The 13,781-nt window shown below is 39.1% G+C and overlaps 1 long non-coding RNA gene across 1 annotated transcript in view; it reads left to right on the plus strand.

Annotated features, from left to right (window-relative positions):
• LOC146663144 (uncharacterized) overlaps window positions 1–10,163 on the plus strand; it is a 34,015-nt gene extending 23,852 nt beyond the window's left edge. The window contains exons 3-5 of the long non-coding RNA XR_014913108.1: window positions 3,470–3,530; window positions 4,249–4,306; window positions 10,129–10,163. This is a non-coding gene — a long non-coding RNA (uncharacterized LOC146663144). The remainder of the gene's footprint in view (window positions 1–3,469; window positions 3,531–4,248; window positions 4,307–10,128) is intronic.
• Window positions 10,164–13,781: the final 3,618 nt, after the last annotated feature.

Consider the following 13,781-nt stretch of genomic DNA (forward strand, 5'->3'; position numbering starts at 1 on the left):
GGTTACAAAGGATCTTCTTATGGCCTCTGACAGTGGACTCATTTCTGTGTTTGTCTTGCTGCCTCAGGGCAGTCTTCAATTCTGTTGACCATAACATTTTGTTACAGCAATTAGAGCATGCTGTAATAAAATGTATTACAGGTCCTACGCTGCAGTAGTTTGAATCATATCTATCTTAAAGACTCCAATTTGTTAATGTAAATTCACACACTGAGGTTAATTATGGAGTTCCACAGGGTTCCGTGCTGGGACCAATTCTGTTTACATTATACATGCTTCCCTATCATTAGAAGGCCTTGCATACATTTTACTGCTATGCAGATGACACCCAACTTTATCTATCCATCAAGTCAGATAACACACACCAATTAGCTTAACTGCAGGAATGTCTTAAAGATATAAAGACCTGAATGACCTCTAATTTTCTGCTACTAAATTCTGATGAAACTGTGGTTATTGTACTCGGCCCTGAAAATCTTAGAAATATGGTATCTAGATGCTTACTCTGGATGGCATTATCTTGGCCTCCAGTAACGCTGTGGGGAAACTTGGAGTTGTTTGTGACTAGAATTTGTTCTTCAATACACATATTAAACTAATATGTCCAAAATTAGAAGCACCCTGTCTGAGAATGATGCTGAAAAACTAGTTAATGCATTTATTACTTCTAGGCTGGACTACTATAGTTTGTTATTATGAGGCTGTCCTCCCTGAAAAGCCTTCAGTTAATCCAAATTTCTGCAGCAAGAGTCCTGACAGTGACTAGAAAGAGAGAGCATATCTCTCCTATATTGGCTTCTCTTCATTGGCTTCCTGTTAAATCCAGAATTAAATTCAAAATCCTGCTCCTCACATACAATAATCAGACTCCATCTTATCTTAATGACCATTATAGTACCATATCACCTCATTAGAGCACTTCGCTCTTGCACTGCAGGCTTACTTGCAGTGAAGAGGGGCCTTCAGTTTTCAGGCCCCTCTTCTATGGAACCAGCTTCCAGTTTGGATTCAGGAGACAGACACTATCTCTACTTTTAAGATTAGGCTTAAAACTTTCCTTTTTGATGAAGCATATAGTTAGGATTGGATTAGATTACCTTGAATGCTCCCTTAGTCATGCAGCAAAAGGTTTAGACTGCTGGGGGATTCCCATGATGCACTGAGTGCTTCTTCAGTCACCCTTTTCACTCACTAAGTGCTTATACACCTCTTTGCATTTAGTTATTTGTTATTATTAATCTCAACGTCTTTTCACCAGCATGTATTTGTCCTGTCTTTGATTATAAAGGAGTCTGGCCAGGGACATGACCGGGGTTTAGAAATCAGTGAGGTCCAGAATTTTTTCCTCTTAATGTTTGATAATAAAGATGTGCTTGTGCTCCAGTGACCTTTAAAAAAACCACGAGAGTTGAAATACAATCAAAAACATAAATTTTGAAAACTGTAAAGGACTTTATTTTCTTCCTCTTTTGCAGAAGCAACTTGTATATATAAAATTACTAAGCTGGTTACAGCCATAAATGTGACATTAAACCGGTCAGAGCAATGGAATGTGCCTCAGGGAATTGGGATTTAGACAGCTTACTATAGTGTAGGAGAAATCCTCATGATTTCCCACAGAATCAGTTAATTGTAGCAGTCAATATGCAATAAGAAATAATGTCTATGCATTTCCCTTTTCTTGTAAAACCAAGTGTTAGTTCACAACAGAGGCAGGTGGCAGGAAGTAAACATGGACAGTGACTGTGTAGCATTAGGAGTTATTTTTCATGATTGCCGATGTGATTTTATGCACCAAAAGCCTCAGAATGGGTATAAAATATTCAGGTTGATATCTTTAAGGTAGTCCTAGATTTAATTTGTTTGTTTATTTCCATAGCATTAAATGACAATAGATTTTCATGTGTCATGTCTGCAGTTAGTGTCAACAAGCAATTAGCTTAGCTTAGCTTAGCATAAAGCAGGGAAAACGTTAACTGTACATACACTATTGTTAGGTGTTTAAACTATATAAAAACAGAAAGCTTCAGTGGCAGTTGCATATTTTAATGATCAGATAGCAGGAAGTGTTATAAGGATTTTGCTATTTTCAGTCAGTGCTGAATCTCTTAGGTGGGTACAGCACTGAAACTGAGACTATAGGGAGAAAAAAATCTGTAGGTGATTTTAGGAAATCTGCCTATTTCAAATATTACATCCAGGCTATTTCCATCTGACAATGCCATTGCTATGGAAATGTCACTGATATGCAATAGGTCAGTGTTATATTTCAAAGTAGCATCCTTGACTCAGGGATTCTCAATAGGACTTCGATGATGATTCGATCTCGAGCCCTCGAAGTTCACATGTCAAAGTGTTGTTGGACAAAACACTGAAACCCAAATTTTCACTGATGCATCCATCGATGTGTGATAGATAGAGGTGCTCTATGCATAAAATATGGGCTGCATGAATGTGTGTGTGTGTGTGTGTGTGTGTGTGGATGGTCAAACTAGAAAAGTCCACTTATATTAATTGTCAAACAGGTATCGAACTTAGATCCAGACTTTCAGTGCAAATGTCTTAAACAGAATCTAAACATGAGTCGTTGTTTATTGGTGATTTTGTTTGATTGGAGCTTGGGTAACTTGGTTAATAGAGATATCCAACATGGACTTAAAGGTGCCTAGTGCTTCCTTTAACAGTGCAACAGTGCAGTAACATTTATTCAGCAGTGGTCCTGCAGCTCATGCATGATTTTATATAACAGCTGTTAACTGACTTTCAGCTATTAGTGTTCATTCCTAGATGACTAACAGTAGTTATTTTTTCTGTTTGTGTGTTTAGGAGTTAAAAAGAATAAAAGTATGAAACTCGTCATACATCTGCCACAGAGTAAGCCAAACACATCGTTTACAAGCGATGAAAAATCAGGCTAGTGTTTGAAGTAGCATTAACACTTGAGGAAATTTCCCTTGTTAGTCGAGCACGGAGGTGAGTGATTGAGATGCCAGACGCAGTGGCAACCTAGATTCAGCCATCCATTTGACTAGAGCACCTACTGCCACTGCGTTGTTTGAGAAGACAGGCCTTACGTCAGCACAGTGCGAAGCAATGCAGTCACACAAACATCACACTGATATCAAGGCGGTTTTCATACCTTACTCAAAAGGAAACAAACACTGGTTTTATAATGCATCTGGAGATTAAGCACCAAACAATAAAGGCCTTGTTTGTGAGGCTTGCTTTTGAATGTCATCCAAATGTTGTTTAAACATAAACAAAAAGTCAATGAAATGGAAAACCTCATGCATCTGATTATTGCTCTTTGAACTTAATTAAATTTCAGTCAAAGAACATTTGATTTGATGTTACTGGTTGGATAAAGATCTTTCACAAGATGTTTGGCTTTAGTTTGTCAAAGGCTAACGCAATTCTCATAAGTATATAAATCAAAGTATGTGATTGTTGTTTGCTCTTGCTTTCCTAGATCCTAAATTCGTGTCTTTTTATGCTGTCCTAAGGTCCACCCAGCAGACAGATAAGATGAGGTAAGATAATTGTGTCTTCACAACATTCACAACGGCCTATACGACATTATAACCACGCAAAAAACTAAACAGATATTCATTACGCATTTCCTGTGTCTCTTAACTCTTTGTTGTGTCCTCTGTCTTGTAAATGGAGCCAATTTAATGGAGTTACAGTTACTTGGAATTATTTGGGAATTTTTTTTTTGGGGGGGGGGGGGGGGGGGGGGGCTACTTGGGAGGATTTGCAAGAACATGTAAGAGCTAGGTAGGATGTAGTTTATTTCTTAGAGACACGAGTGCAAGAAACATATTTAATCAGAGCAGACAGACTAATCTGAACTAAATGGGCTGCAAATCTGTTAATATAAAAATATGAATTTTTGCAGCAATCAAGAAGCTGAAATACAACACATGTGAAAATACGCTCTCTTTCAATTCTAAGGTTTCACATTTACAAAAAAAATACTAAATCTGAAAATCCAAGGTGTGCTCCTTCTTAGATTATTGCTTTAAACTTCAGAAAACTTGAGGTCTTGAGGTCAAGTTCACTGATATTCTCAGGTGATGCACTGCTTCAGCCACAGAACCTGTGCACCTTGCAATCACTGAGTCATCAATAGAAGTGTGCTACAGTTAAGTTTGAGGATATATCTGTCCAAACTCTTAAGCCTGACCTATATTGAATCATGCAAGAGGAAAATGATCACTAGAAGACAATTCTCTGATTCCCTTATAGATGGTGCACTGGCTCATTTAAAGTCCTGATCTCAACCTGACTGAAATGCTGCAATGAGGTAATAAGAGAGCTATGCATAAACAAATTCCTGTAAACCTTAATAAATGGAAGAAATCTTGCAAAGAAGGGTTTGGTATAAATTCTCCACAAACATTTAACCCAAGAAATAACATAAAGGAATAATATGGTGAAGCCCTGATGACTAACAGTATGATTTCCATGTATTACTGCTATTTCCTCTGCATGTTGTGTTTCTTATCTAAAGACAGCAGTTGGGTGGGAGGCTTGGCAGTGCTAACATGAATTTGATGTCCCAAGTGTTCATCTAAATGGTAATTTAATTCAATACAGCTTTAAAGGCCTTTTTAACCAGCTACCAATCCAGGTCAAGGGATACACAGACAAGGGATTGTAGGAGAAAGAAAAACTATTAAACACAAATGTTTAAAGATTACAAGACAAATGCTAAAAATCAGAAAGCTGATTAAAGTAACTTTCAAAGTAGTGCATGTAATAGCTGCATTAAGCATCTACAGTCATGCTACCAGTTCGGTCACTGCCTGATCCATACCAGAAACCCAATTTGTCCTAGTTTGCAAAGTCCACGATGAACCTTACCTGTGTTTGTGCAGGGAACCATGTTCGTTCTTATTTTGATAATAAATAAAACATAGACCTGATATCCACTTCCACCAGCTCATCCAGGAGGACACCAATGGTGTCCCCAGTTCTGCCCAAAAAATATACTCTCTCCAGCATGTCCTCGCCACGCTGTCCATTATGTGTAGACATTGGTTCATCCTTTGAGTTAGGTGCCTATGATTGATTATAAATCACTGATTCATAGATCAGTGTTATGTGGCTTAACAAACAAACTGAAAATTGTCAGGGACCAGGAATGGACTGAAAATGTGTGAAAAATCAGCCAATATTGAAAAACTGCCACAAAAGCTGGAAAACAATTTCCTGAGAAAGCTTTAAAAAATATACTAGAAAATCTGTCTCTCTAAGGAAATGACAGGTGGCTTATAAATTGTTAGCAAACTTTTTCCTGCAACTGTAAGACAAACACAATAAAGCACAATGGATTCGTTTCTGTTTGTTTGTTTCTTGGACCGCATGGTGGAACAGTGGAAAGCACTGCTACCTCACAGCCAGAAGGTCCTGGGGTTTGAATCCACCATCTGGCTGGGGCCTTTCTGTGTGGAGTCTGCATGTCCTCCATGGGTACTCCAACTTGCTCTCACAGATCAAAGACATGCAGTTAGTGGACTTCGGTTAGTTGGCGATTCTAAATTGTCCACAGATGTGAATGGCTATCTGCTTCTCTGTGTCAGCCTAGCTAGTGACCTGTCCAGGGTGTACCCTCTAACCCTATGGGAGCTGGGATGGGCTCCAGCCCTCCCCAGACCCTGATTTAATTTAAAAGATAATTTGTTTCCATGCCAATCAGTACAAAGCTGATAAATAACTGGAAATGTTGAATTACGATACTTGAAGATATTTCCAGGCAACATTTAAACCTCAAGAGAGATAAGGCAATGTCCAGCAGACAGAAAGGTCAATGCGGAGTCTCCAGAGAAATTGTGAATGTAGTGAAGTCAAGTCAGATATGTATTGCATAGTTCACAGAACTATTTTTTAACCTTCTTGTTGGCCACACAGTCAAAATGTACTTTTCAAATGTCTGTTAGTTTAGGCTTGAAATTAACTCCGGCACATCAACAAATGCTACAAATGTCTTTATAAAACGAATGCCAGCTAGTTAGTAAGTAAAGGCTCCCTTTCTGGTATGTATGTAATTCATCCACATCCACACACTTTTGTTGTGGCTTCACCCATTTCCCACAGCCTGATGACGACACACAGCGTCAGTCTGCATCTAAAAACAACAAAGCACCTAGGATGGCTATGTAAGGATTAACATAATGGCTCCGATGAGACGCTCATACACACAAACACACACACACATCCACGTGCATTTGTGAGTGACAACTTGGCATCGTCTGCCAGCATGTGAGCTCTCCTCAGCGTAGCAGCCTCAATCTGTTAAGCAAAGACGTCAATGTGTGAAGTTTCCTGGCACTGAAGATCGCGCCAGCACTGAGGATGCTCATCACTCTCTCACACACACACGACATCACAGTACACTAATATGGAAAATGCAGACAGATAATGGAATGGAAGGGGTGTTATATACCCTTTATTTCTATTTTTATTAGATTTCATCATTTTAATGATAATAAATACATTTACATATATGTCAAAGTATTTATTTAAACTAACATTTCCTCATTATAATAAGGAACTACTGCGTAATATAAAAAAAAATAAAGGTACATCATAGACTTTAAAGCCATCATATGACATAAACATGAAAATACAATGTGAACTCGTAGCAGTGTAGTGTAATATTGACCCGGTGAAATGGTCCCACAGACGCTGTCAAACCACAACAGCAGTAGACAACTTACAAACTAAACCAACACAAACACTGCTAACCAGCAATTAGCAAAAGCTGCTATTTCGGTCTCACACCTCCTGTCCTGGGATTCAAAATCCACAGGACACCCCTGTGAAAATCAATCCCCTCATTACCAGCTTCTTCCGCATCCTTTCATATTTTCACACCAAAGTTGAATCATCTTCCTCAAAAGGAAAAGATAAAGCTATTTTTGTAATCAAGCCTTTGGTTTTTTTCTTAATTACTTTTTTCCTCTCTCACTCTAATTTTAGCACTTTTTTCCTCACTTCAGGGCTGATGAGTCACGATAAGTGGTGGCAGCTTTTCCTCCCTCACACAAACACACACACATCACACTGGAGAGAGACGTTGTGAGTCAATCTGTGCGAGCATCGAGTGTTCCTTCTTTATCCTTGCAGCTCTCAGGACACACACACATACACTGAGCTATAGATGCGCGCTGTGTTGTTTGCGTCATCTTCTATTTTCCACTGCTCCCGCTCTGATGTACGCTCAGTCTCCTTTTGCCTCTGAGCGCACTGAATTATTTGTTCGCTTGTATTCAGTGCAGAAGTTCACTGCCTTGAACCCGGCTTTGGGAAAATGACCAGATGAGGGAAACAAACTAATATTAAAAATGCACAAGTCAGTAAGTCAGTAACATATGAGATGAATCAAGCGCTCGACAGCACAATCATCAAGCCTTACTTCCAAAATTTAAAATATACATACAAATTATTTTGTAAATGGAACCTGGCCTCCCCATAGGAGGATCACAAAGTTAAATGTGTATGCATCCACATGACTAGCTTTCAGAATGCATATGGTAAACTCCATCAATGAAACAAATCTGCATTGTATATTGTACAACCAAGGGGGATAGACTGAAAATCTGCTTTTTTATTATTTCAGAATATGCTTTAATAATTGAAAAGCAGTATCCATTCATATTTCTATTCCACACCATACTGCAGTTTAAACTGGACAAGGCGATGCTGGCTTTTTACTTGGCCTTTGAAATTTAAATCTCTACTCCCTACTGTTATTTTAACAGAATCGATGCACAATAAACAATATACTGTGCAAAAGTCTTAAAACACTCATTATATATCTACTTTTTAATATATGCGGGAAAATGAGAAAAAGGAAAATTGACTTTGTGAAACATGTGCAAACATACATAAAAATATAATATATGAAGAAAGAAAACAGTTGCAGCCTGAACTCTCCTGAGCAAGCTTTCTTGTAGATCCTTTTAAGTAGTCTTCAGGAATACTTCCTCAGGCTTCTTGAAGGACATTCAAAGCTCTTTCTTGGGATACTGGCTGTCTTTTGTTCTGTCAAGAGAGCTGCTATCTGCTGCTTAAATGATATTGAGGTTGACAGTGTGTTTTGCTGTCCAGGTTTGCTTTGCCTGGATAGATTATAGCACTGGAAATGTATTTGGCACCATTGTCATGTTGACAAATTAAGCCACTGCCAATCATATGATTGCAGATGGTATTGCATGGTGGATTAAGACCTAATTGTACTTTTCTGTGCTTATAATTCCATCTGACACAATCCCAATAGGCATTTACTGAAACACATCGCCAGATCACAACAGAATGGGAGGAAAAAACAAAGAAAAGCTGCAAAAAATGTAAAGATAGGTAAGGTAAGGATAACTTCTACATCATAGGCATCGCCATAAAAGATAAAAGAATAATTTATTAAATAAAAAACATAGCTGATAGCTGAGGGAGGGGCTGCTGAAGGATGTGCCTGGCCTTGCAGTAAATGATAGAGTAGATCCTGAAGACCAGCGTCCTGAAGTGGGTGAGTATTGCCGTGCCAGAGGATTCCTGGGAACCACAGGGAGAAAATACTAGATAAGCATAAGCAGAAACCATGAATAAACGCTAAAGACTTGGTGGCCTCACACTAACGCAGGTTAGCAGAAGAGCTGGCAAAAACTCGTTGACAGCGCTGGTCTTAAATACTGGCAGCCCAAATTACCAGCAGGTGCAGATCGTGGGTAGAAAGAGGTAGCTCTGCCCAGAGGTGAAAACTCCAGTTCAATGGAAAAACACAGCCACTCACCTGGACTACAGAATTATTAGGCAAGTTGTATTTTTGAGGAATAATTTTATTATTGAACAACAACCATGTTCTCAATGAACCCAAAAAACTCATTAATATCAAAGCTGAATGTTTTTGGAAGTAGTTTTTAGTTTGTTTTTAGTTTGAGCTATTTTAGGGGGATATCTGTGTGTGCAGGTGACTATTACTGTGCATAATTATTAGGCAACTTAACAAAAAACAAATATATACCCATTTCAATTATTGATTTTTACCAGTGAAACCAATATAACATCTCCACATTCACAAATATACATTTCTGACATTCAAAAACAAAACAAAAACAAATCAGCGACCAATATAGCCACCTTTCTTTGCAAGGACACTCAAAAGCCTGCCATCCATGGATTCTGTCAGTGTTTTGATCTGTTCACCATCAACATTGCGTGCAGCAGCAACCACAGCCTCCCAGACACTGTTCAGAGAGGTGTACTGTTTTCCCTCCTTGTAAATCTCACATTTGATGATGGACCACAGGTTCTCAATGGGGTTCAGATCAGGTGAACAAGGAGGCCATGTCATTAGTTTTTCTTCTTTTATACCCTTTCTTGCCAGCCACGCTGTGGAGTACTTGGACGCGTGTGATGGAGCATTGTCCTGCATGAAAATCATGTTTTTCTTGAAGGATGCAGACTTCTTCCTGTACCACTGCTTGAAGAAGGTGTCTTCCAGAAACTGGCAGTAGGACTGGGAATTGAGCTTGACTCCATCCTCAACCCGAAAAGGCCCCACAAGCTCATCTTTGATGATACCAGCCCAAACCAGTACTCCACCTCCACCTTGCTGGCGTCTGAGTCGGACTGGAGCTCTCTGCCCTTTACCAATCCAGCCACGGGCCCATCCATCTGGCCCATCAAGACTCACTCTCATTTAATCAGTTACAGAGATGCACATCACCTAATATGCTTAATTGGTAGTAGGCTTTCGAGCCTATACAGCTTGGAGTAAGACAACATGCATGAAGAGGATGATGTGGACAAAATACTCATTTGCCTAATAATTCTGCACTCCCTGTATAACATCCTGCCTGTGGGCAGGGGCATCGGAGGGGCTCCTGAAGCATGGGCCTTTCAGCAGATGGGGGAATGGATCCCGCCCAAAGGCTCAGACACTGCACCACTGCGTGCACATGGAGTATGTAATGAAGTGTAGAACACCTTATAGCACCTTGCATGCCCATGTGATGTCATGAGATTAAGATCTTGAAAGCAGTTGTACATTTATAAACATTTATTCATTGTAAGTTTAGGCATTTCTCTGCTAAAGAGCTATTGTCCTCTGCTTCTGTATTACAGCTTTCCAATGAAGCTTCTAAAGTTGCTGTTACACAGTAAGATATTACAGCTGTTTATTCAATATATACAAGTACGAGTCTGGCCAATCGTTTTTCCCAGTAAGCAGCGTGTGTGCTATTTTTAAAAGCTCCTCTCTTATTTGAGAGAAATACTCATGTAGACTGTGTTGTTATGACAGGAAGCTGGGGCTTTCATGGGAAACACAGTAGTACATAAACTGGTGTTTTTGATTTGCTTTGTGGTTATGCAAATACGTGCATACTGGTTGTAAGTGTCAGCTTTAATAAGATTAACATGTTACCACAGAGACGCCATTTAGTGCCAAAACTTAATTAACAATGGGAATGGGAAATGAAATGAACACGAGCTTGTGTCCACATGTGACGTCAGCAGACTAATGTGAAATGTTTCCAACTCAGTCCTGTGCCTGGAAATGAAGACACTCTATAAAGAAAGGTTGCCCCCACAGTCAGCAAGCGCAATCTGTGTTCCTTGGCGAAGACAGGTGGCAGAGCAAAGTGGTGGCGTGGTCCAGCACTGCTGTGGAAATGTACCTGTTTTTTATTTCCATTTCCCATAATTCATTCATAGTACACGAAGGCGTAAACAGCAAGCATGCCAGTGTTCTACCCAGAGGCATGTAGGGAACAAATGATAATCAGAACACCACACAAACCTGATCCACTCCAGAAGAAATTCAACTTTCTCTTTTAATTGGCAGCGTGCACGAAAGAAAAATTCCAACTGTACTTTACTGAACTTGCTTCTCACCCACATACCAATCTATTTCCCTTAAATGATTTTTCTTCTTTCTGCAGAACTCGTCAAGGCTTCCTTGGAAGTGAATTACATTTCAAGTGATGCACCCTGGAACACGTCTTATTCGCAATTAGTGACGTGTGAGGAGTATGGAACGAAGTGCTTCGAATCCAGTTTTGTACTTATTTAACAGCATGTTCCACTTAGAGATTAATGGCAGTTTCATTGTCTTTCTCTCAAATAACGTCAAGTCCCACTTTTTCTAAAGCCTGACATACATTAACAGTTCCTTACCAGCAGCTTTTCACAAAAAATCTTATGAGCCAGGGCTGAGCGAGAGAGACACTTGCAGGAGGAGAAGCATGTTGTCACTGATTTGGCTTGAAGATCCCATTAACCTTAGTGATCACCTGTAAATTTGCTTTCAATTAGTGCAATCTGGAAACAAGTTAGAATGATATGCTGTTCATTATCCACAGAATTTAATGTGCTATCCTAGAATTTATTCATTTTCTTAATTTTCTTGGCGTGTTGTTGAGTGTAGTGGAGCCTATTCCAGGTAAAATAATGTATTTTTAATATGAATATTTTTAAACCCTGTTTTTATTTAAAGTGAAGTTTTGTGCTGATTGGTTTCACACTCTCCGCTCTCATCAGTATTACTCTGATACAAACACAGTTAGCAGTTAGCTGGTAAAAGCAGTCAGACATGTGCAGCTAAGAAGCCTTATATCCTTGAAAAGCTTAAAAACTGGGATCGCCACACCGGGTTACTCCATTTGGCAGGTTTTATGCCGGATGTCCTTCCTCACACAAGCCCCAAAGGAGATTTGTGTCTCTCCGTTTAGAAGTATTAAACATAAACTAATTAGCCACATTGTTAAAATTACCAACAAGTGAACAGCACTGATTATATTGTTATAATATAATATGAAATATCAGGCAATATATGGGGGTATCAGATTTTTCAGTTATAAAATACCATGTATCAGTCAGGCTCTAGCAGAAACTGGTATTTTTATATTGTTAAGGTTGGGCAACACATTTGATGATTTGTATTCATAGTTTGTTTGCACTGACCCCAAAACATCAGTGAATGAAGAACAAAGTTGTCACATTTCTTATTTGTATTGCTTGTAAAATATGACTCAATCTCCTAAATATTTTATGCATTGAAAGTATTATATACAACCTCATAATGCTGTTTTAGCACTGGTCATAAATCACCATCTATTCAGCTGTGTGTCTCTGCAGGCTGCATGAAAGCTGCAACTCAAACACCCACACTTTGTTTATCTGATGACAGATGAAACATCTGTGCCTCAGATCTCACCCTCGTCCTCTTCAAACAGGAGTGGGCTTACATAAACCCAGGGGCAGGCTTTTACCCTCAGGGTTAACTTCATCACACATGGAAAAATAGCTTTTAGGCTAAATATGGGTTTATGAGTTTGAATACATTAAGCTATTGTTCCCAAATCTTTGTGTTTCACCACAGCAAAAACTGAGACATAATCATCAAGTGAGCTTATCACTGTTACTGTATTGTGAGTGAGTGGAGGTGTGTGTGTTTCAGTAATTACTGCTGTGTTTGACTTCCACCCATAACACCAGCTCAGCAAAACACAGTGTACCGTTCCTTCAGCCACACAGATAGACAGACAAACAGAAAAACAGATGACAATAGGCCAACAACAACAAACTGACCAAATGCTGCCTGTGGATGAATCACTTAGTTTGACTCTAGCAAAACCACATGCACGAGGCTCTTTAGCACGTGAAACACACATACCAGTACATAACCAGAGAACACACAGAGGTATCATTTAAATATGCAAACATGCATACCCTGCTTTACTATACATTTTACTCTAAATAGGACGACCAAGAGCACTGATTTCACTTTACAGAACCAGTAAATGCTGCATATACAATCATGTTTACAAACCATACAATCCACACTTTTATCTTTGATTTTGGCCTCAACGTACTCATAAAGGAACTTAGTAGAAACAGGGGACCAACTGTTACATAGTCGACTTCTTTCACAACTAGGGTTTCCAAAAAAATAAAATAAAAAAACAATCCTTAGATTTTAATCAGTACTAAATTTAATATTTAATTACAATATTCATTTGCAACAACATCAAAACAAACATTGCTGTCTTTGCCTCCTCCAGCTGGATCGAATTTCACATAATTTCACTGCAGACAGAAAGGCACACCTCATCTCCTTACTAACAACTAAAGTATGGTTAACGTTCATAACACTGAAAACTTTAGGAGGAAGTCAAAGAGGTCATCTAAAGCTCCTGTTTCAACAACAGCTATCCTAAATGCAGCTAATGTTAACATGCACACATGTTAACATTAGCTGACATTAGCTGTTTTGCTAGTAGCAATTACCAATCACTAGCATTAGCCACCTGTTATCATTAGCATAGTAGCTAGCAGACTGCAAGTATTGAACCCTTACTTCTCTTGTTGCAAGATGAGGTTAAAATCTTCTCTGTGGTATGAGAAATGGTATCAAATATTGTGTATTTTCCTGGTTATTGGTATGGATTTGGACATTTTAGTATTGCGGCAACCCTGTCACAAAGTCAGGCTGTATAACTTCTTAAAAGGACTCAGATACAAGCCGATGAGTCAGTGAAGCTCACGACTGTGAGTTGTTGACGGTATCCTGAACTTTTCTGTTGATAAGCGCTGCTGTTTCTGTGTGTTAGAGCTAGGGATGGGTATCGTTTAGGTTTTATCCGATACCGGTGCCAAATCGGTACTTTTGAAACGGTGCCGGTGCTTAAACGGTGCTCAAACCGGTGCTTAAAGAATGGAGAACACAAACTTTGTCCAAAAACCTCTCATGTTCAGCTGTTTTTTTTTTTTTTTTG

Source organism: Rhamphochromis longiceps, linkage group LG8, assembly GCF_057381845.1.
Source record: "Rhamphochromis longiceps isolate RC_006_pf linkage group LG8, R_longiceps_female_GT1.1, whole genome shotgun sequence".
Taxonomy (NCBI): Eukaryota; Metazoa; Chordata; class Actinopteri; order Cichliformes; family Cichlidae; genus Rhamphochromis; species Rhamphochromis longiceps.